Below are 6914 nucleotides of genomic sequence, written 5' to 3'. Positions count from 1 at the left end.
AGCCCCTCATGGCTAGACCCCATCACCAACTTCCTAGAACTCGGCAAGTTGCCCGAGGATGAGAAGGCAGCCAAAGCCTTAAGAAGGGAGGCAGCCATATACGCAATTATACAGGGACAACTATTCAAAAAGGGACTCAGCCAGCCCCTATTGAAGTGTTTGCACCCCGACCAGACGGACTATGTGCTTAGAGAAGTCCACGAGGGGTGTTGCGGACACCACATCGGGGGCAAAGCCCTAGCAAGGAAGCTCATCCGAGCAGGATACTATTGGCCAACAATGATGAAAGACTCAAAGGAATTTGTCAAAAAATGCATAAAGTGTCAACAAAACGCCAACTTCCACAAGGCACCGGCCTCCGAGCTAAACTCTCTGACGACCACTCGACCTTTCGCACAGTGGGGAGTCGACCTCCTGGGGCCTTTCCCGGTCGGCCCAGGACAAGTCAAATACCTCATTGTCGCCATCGACTACTACACAAAATGGGTGGAGGCTGAACTGCTGGCTACGATATCGTCCTCCAACTGTCGGAAGTTCATGTGGAAGCAGGTGATAACCCGTTTCGGTATCCCGAAAGTCATTATCTCAGACAACAGGACCCAGTTCACGGACAAGAAGTTCATGGAATTCCTCTCTGGCCTAGGGATAAAGCAGAAGTTCTCCTCGGTAGAACATCCCCAAACAAACGGGCAGGTAGAAGCCGCAAACAAGGTCATCCTTCTTGGTCTAAAGAAGCACTTAGACAATAAGAAGGGAACATGGGCTGACGAACTCGCCTCCGTCCTGTGGTCTTACTGGACAACTGAGCAAAGCGCTACGGGGGAAACTCCCTTTCACCTAACATACGGGGTCGATGCGGTAATACCAGTCGAAATCGGGGAACCGAGCCCCCGACTACTGCTCGCGGGCATGAGCGAAGCTGTCGAAAAGGCGTGGTTTCTGGGTTTCTGTGGACTCCCGACCTCATAGTCTAACGGAGTGGTACCCCGATGTAGGTATGGCGGACCTGGTTGAAGAAGCCAGGGAGATGGCTCACCTATCAGAAACGGCACTAAAACAAAGGATAGCCCTGCGTTACAACGCAAAAGTCCTCAAGCGAGATTTTGAGGAAAGGGACCTCGTCCTGCGACGCAACGACATCGGCGTCCCGACCCCAGGGGAAGGCAAGCTGGCGGTAAATTGGGAAGGTCCCTACAGGGTAAAGGAGGTACTCGGCAAAGGTGCTTACAAGCTCGAGAGACTCGACGGCAAGGAAATACCCAGAACATGGAATACGGGTAGCCTAAGAAGGTTCTATCCATGACCAGACGACTCACCGACCCGGGAACCCAAACAAATTGTAAATATTCGCCTTGTTTGCATGATGATCTGTCTTTTTATTTTTACTCGCCGTATTGATAAATTTGTTTAGCTAACGACTAACTCATACTTGTCAAAAATTTTCGTGCTTGTCCACTTCTTTCCTACGAGCGCCGCGCACGGGCGCCCCCTAAAACGGCAGACCGGGACTGATCACCCCGAGGGCCGTTTTCCTTGTGGCCAAAGCCAACTACGGCGACAACTCGACCACGGCTATCCAAGCCATAACAAACATAAAACGGGGAAACGGGCGCGAGCCCAACCCCGAGAGAAACAACGACAACAAATATAACAAACGGCAACTCGGCCAAACGACCAAATAAGTATAACTTATAGAGTCAAAACAAAAAACGAGCAATAATTTGTTCAGCAAACGCGTTACAAAATATCCTAAGTTACAAGGCCTCACTTCCTCGGCATGTCAACGATCTTTCCGTCCTGGATAGTCTTGAAAATGCCAATTGATGACGTATCGAAATCAGGAGCTGCGATCCTCAGCTGAGCCTTCAGGGCATCTTCGGTCATCGAGATGGCGTTCTTCCCTTGCTCTTTGGTCACCTTAAGCTTCTTCCTAAGCTCAGCGGCTTCAGCCTTTGCGGTTTTCGCCTCCGAGACGGCCTGCTCCCGCTCTTTTTCCAAGGCGACAACCCGACCCTGAGCGGCATTCAGCTGACCCTCCAATGTCATCTCGCGCTCAAGAAGCCGGGCCACGGTCTCATCGGACGCCTTCAACCTCTCCGCAACAAACGACGACTTCTCCTCAGCAGCGCTAAGCTTTCCCCCCATCTCGGACAGCTGACCTTGGAGGAGTTCAACCTGAGCCTTGAAGTTATTGTTCGCCTTAACAGAGGACTCAAGCTTCCTCCGGAGCGCCTCCATCCCCGATAACTCGAATTCAGCCTTCCGAGCTATCACGGCCCCACGAAGCAAGGTGCGATACATCCACCTCGCCTGCCCGGACAGTTCGGTCTCGTGAAAATGCTCCTCTGTCCTGGGTATCAGCTGGGAGTCAATAAACTTGGTGGCATCAAAATTCCTTTCCACTATGGTAAGGGCCCCTTCCGGGTTGGAAGACATCTTTCGCTTCTTGGGAGTATGGATAAGCTCCACGTCACTATCCGGCTGGGGAGTGAGAGTCGCATGCCCTTCAGCGGACCCTTCCTTATGGGTAGGGGAAGCCTGGCCCCCTGCAGCCTGTTTCCCCGACACGTCGGTATCCTGGGGAGAAGGCACAGCCTGATTCTCCTTCTCCCCTGAAGGACCCCCCGACTTACCGACATCCTTCTCTTTGGCATTCTCGTCGTCACTTGCTTCAAAAAAGGTCTTCATCAGATTCTCAAGACCGGTCACGGTGGTAGACATTTCCACTGCAACAAACAACGGGCACATTAGTCATTAGATCGGAAAAAGAAAAACAACAATAAAGAACATAGGCAAACAAAGAAGACAACTCACGAATATAACTCCTGGCGGCCTCCCGTTCACCCATAAGAAGATGAGGGTTCACGGGGTTCTTTTCAAAAATGGCAAAAAGTACGTCAGCTATTTGCTTATCTACAGCCGACAACCTCTTGTACGTCACCTTAATGAAAGGATTCGACCCCGCACCAAAACTCCAATAAGTCTGGATAAGGCGCTCCCCCTCCAACGACAACCAAAAGGGGTGACGACCTTTGACGGGACGTACTTTGAAGTACTTATCTTTAAAACCATGGTAGGAGTCCTCAAAAAGGCCAAAAATTCTCCTACCCTGGGCAGAACGGAAAGAAAGAAACCCTTTTCTCGCTTTCCCCTGTTTGGAAGGGTTAGTAAGGTTGAAGAAGAAGAGGAAGACGTCCACCGACACTGGCAGCTTGAGGTATTCGCAAACCATTTCGAAACAGCGGATTGAGGCCCAACTGTTCGGATGGAGCTGCGAGGGGGAGACGGATATCCGGTTGAGGAGCGCCATTTGGAAATCAGAAAACGGTATCCGAACGCCAACTTGTGTGAATATGGACTTGTAAAACCAGATCTAATCGGGGACACGAGGGGAGTGAAAGTTGAGCTCATAAATGCGCTCATGGGGGGCAGGGACAATGGCCTCGTAGTTAGTCTCCTCGTCAGTCCCCCCACACAAGTAGCCGACTTGCCGGAACTCGGTCAACTCCTCCAAGTCCATTTGGTTGGGTGAGCTCCTTATATCGTCAGTCACCCAGGCGTACGGGTCGTAGGCCGCGCCAGTTCCTGAAGACCGAGAAACGATGCGAGGCATACCTACATCGGGGTACCACTCCGTTAGACTATGAGGTCGGGAGTCCACAGAAACCCAGAAACCACGCCTTTTCAAACTCAGATCATGGCCAAGAACAGTTAAAAACTACGCCTATCACGCAAATCACCTAAAACCTACTCAGAAATGGTACCCCTCCCTTAATTCGTCTACCCCACCAATGGAAGGCCATTCGGCTAAAAGTAAACCAAAACATACAAACAATAACTACCGCAACAGTTAGGCATAATATAAACATAGGGGGAGAAGGATCAAGAAATTACCTGAAAGGGAGTATGAAACTGGAGTGTAAAAGAGAGGCACAAGTTGGCTCGAATAGAGAATTTTTGGATGTCATGGAGAAAAGAAGATGAAAATAGCAAAGTGGGAGGAAGAGAAAAGAAAACTGTTTAAAAAACCACCATGATAAGCGAGAAAGAAGGCAGGGGCAAAATGGTCTTTGCGCACGGGGTTTTTTCAAATCATTACGAGCATTTAATGCTCAGCACGAAGAACAAAGCGACGAACGAACGCCTCAGCAGACCAAGAGACACGCGCACCAGAGACGCGTCTCTCCCACAGTCAGCCGACTCGACGACAACACACGAGTAAGGAAAGCACGCGCCACCGATCGTCCTCGCGACCATCACTGGCGCGCCGGGGGCACTGTTACGGCCCAGCCCAGGACTCCTGCGGGTCAACCCGACCCGAGCTCCACCCGGCCCGGCTACGCGCCCTTCAACCTCTCTGACACGCATCCCATACAGCTCACACACAGCTATGGGACAGCGTCCCTGGAAATATGGGCCTGACCTCCAGAGGGGCCCAGGACTGACATGTATATAAGGGGAAGAATGGCTCTTCCCCCGAGGTACGTCACATCCCTACACCACCCTCATTTCGCCTGCACATATTCTGACAAGAGCATCGGAGTGTCTTTGCAGGTGGCACCCCCCCTCTTCTCTCACACGACGTGCTCGGGACCTCGCCAGCCCCGGACTGGAAAACCGTGACCAGACGAGCCCTTTCCTTCACCCTGGGTCCTGACCCGAACCGTCCGGTAACCGACCTACCGAACAATTTCATACACTATTTCATAAATGTCACTAACTAAATTGAAAGAGTTAGTACCTTAAAAAATGGATAGAATCGACTATTATTATGTATTTCATAAGGAACATCCTCACCAGATGGTTGCTTGAAGAACTCTCCCTCTAACGATAGAATAGCATGTAGGACATTGTGAAAGTGACGACTAATTGTCTCCCCTGAGTGGTGGAAGAAGAAAGACATGGTTCTAGTTTTCACATTATGACCTATAATATGTAGGAATTTAGCGACTTGCTCTTCAACGGTAGAGCGAATTGAATCCTTTACTCTACCAGTTCCTCTTAACTTTTGACATAACTGCCTAAATGCTTCAGGGCCCATACGTATGACATCTCGACATTTTTCAGACGTCAGTAACTGTGTCATTAACTGTGTACGCCTATTTTCTCTTTCCAAATTTTTGTTATTAATTTGCCTAGGCCTATATTGTGATAAGAATACAACGTATGCACCGTAACACATGAAAGAGATGTGACACAAATCTGTTGTCTCTTTTCTAAGTCTTCCCTAATAGGAGGTAATATTTGTATCTGTTCAGAATGATACAGGTCAGCAGAGGAGAATTGATTAACTTGAAATCCTGAGTCAGGTATGACGTTCGTTTTGTCTCCTACTATCGCATCTTCGATATTCTCGTTATCCATCTATGAGAATATAATGTTTAGAGTGAACATATCAAAAATTATAAATCACATGAAATATTAATCAATGCATTGGATAAGCACCAACATTTAGTGGACTTGGCAACTAAAAGTGTTTAATAATATTGTCATAAATTAATTTAACCGACCAATAAGAAATCATGTTATTTTTGTCCTAAACTAAGAAAACTCTATTTGCTTAATATTAAATTTATATTTTTTCGTACAAATTTGTATGCGCAAATATATTTATATTAATTATGTCATAAGGAATTGATTAAAGGCATCAAAATTAATAAGTACATATACTATATAAACATGATAATCACATGCGTGGACATAATACAAATATGTATATATGTGTTTATTAAAGGCTCAAGGTACTAGTGGAAAAGTTCAATAAGAGAGGAAAAAGTTTAACAGCAAATATAACCTTAACACAAAACCTTCCAAGTCCTTCAATGACCTTGGATCAACTTCAAGCATATTTTGCTGCTAAGGTACTCAACACTACTAATGTAGTTACACTCTCAGGTATAATAATCTACCAATTACTTTTTGACCAATAAATAATTAGCTTTTTATCACTACACTTAGTTTTTGAGTTAACTGTAGTCTTCATGTTCAGTTGATCACTACACTTGGTTGCAATTTAAGTATATAATTAAGAAATCAAATCAATACATAAAAGGAAACTAATAAAAAAGAAAATTTAGAAAACAAACATGTATAAATGATACTGACACAAATTCTTCTTATGACATAAACAGTTGACAAATAAATTAGAAGAAGCAACTAATTAAAGATTATGAATAGTAAAAAAAAAATTTGGAAACAATTAAGGTGAAGTGGAATAGACTCCACATGAACGTTAATGAAACCTAACAAATAAGGAATGGATTTATACAAGCAACAATGCAATCATTTGTCATTTAAAAGTGTTCATCGAAAATATGAGTGAAGTAGTTATGCATATATAACAAAGACACACATAATAATGTCCACTCACATGCTCAGAACTCAGACCTCTTAACTTTTTGATAAGGAGAGTTCAAATAGAAAGCTAATTCTATTCAACCCTCAAGAAGATTCTTGTGTACAATATCGAGTCTTCACTTAGTAGTACACACACACACACACGCCTCCTCAGTTTCCACTCTTATACATGCCTCATATCATGGCCCTTATCATAACACACCATGCAATCCACTTCTCACAAAGAAACAGTACACACAAAATTAAATGGCATGTTTCAGACTCATATTCACACCCATATGTGCTGTGATGATTTTTTCATTTCATTTTTTGGGAAAAACTACGATTACAACAGAAAAAGAACGCACATTTGGCTTGAGAATGTAGGAATGAAGATGCGGTGGAGCTGTCCCGAAGATGATGAAGCTGCTGCAGCAATACCGATGGCGTTAGGAAGCTATGGTGTCGCTGTTGAAGATGATGCAGAAACAGGAAAGATAGAGATGAAGATACGTTCTTTCCTTTTTAGATTAGGGATTTTTATTTGTTTTTAATGAAAGGGTATATATGTAATTTTA

The 6914-nt window shown here is 45.5% G+C and overlaps 1 protein-coding gene across 1 annotated transcript in view; it reads right to left on the bottom strand.

The window, feature by feature from the left end:
- Positions 1-6608, bottom strand: part of LOC107613351 (L10-interacting MYB domain-containing protein-like) — an 18555-nt gene extending 11947 nt beyond the window's left edge. The window contains exons 1-2 of the mRNA XM_021110138.1: positions 6596-6608; positions 4501-4504 (exon numbers count right to left, since the gene is read on the bottom strand). The gene's annotated coding sequence lies outside the window, so the exon portion shown is untranslated. The remainder of the gene's footprint in view (positions 1-4500; positions 4505-6595) is intronic.

Source organism: Arachis ipaensis, chromosome B08, assembly GCF_000816755.2.
Source record: "Arachis ipaensis cultivar K30076 chromosome B08, Araip1.1, whole genome shotgun sequence".
In the NCBI taxonomy this organism is placed as follows: domain Eukaryota; kingdom Viridiplantae; phylum Streptophyta; class Magnoliopsida; order Fabales; family Fabaceae; genus Arachis; species Arachis ipaensis.
Note: the sequence above shows the minus strand (reverse complement) of the source record. Positions and strands in the feature narration are given on the sequence as shown.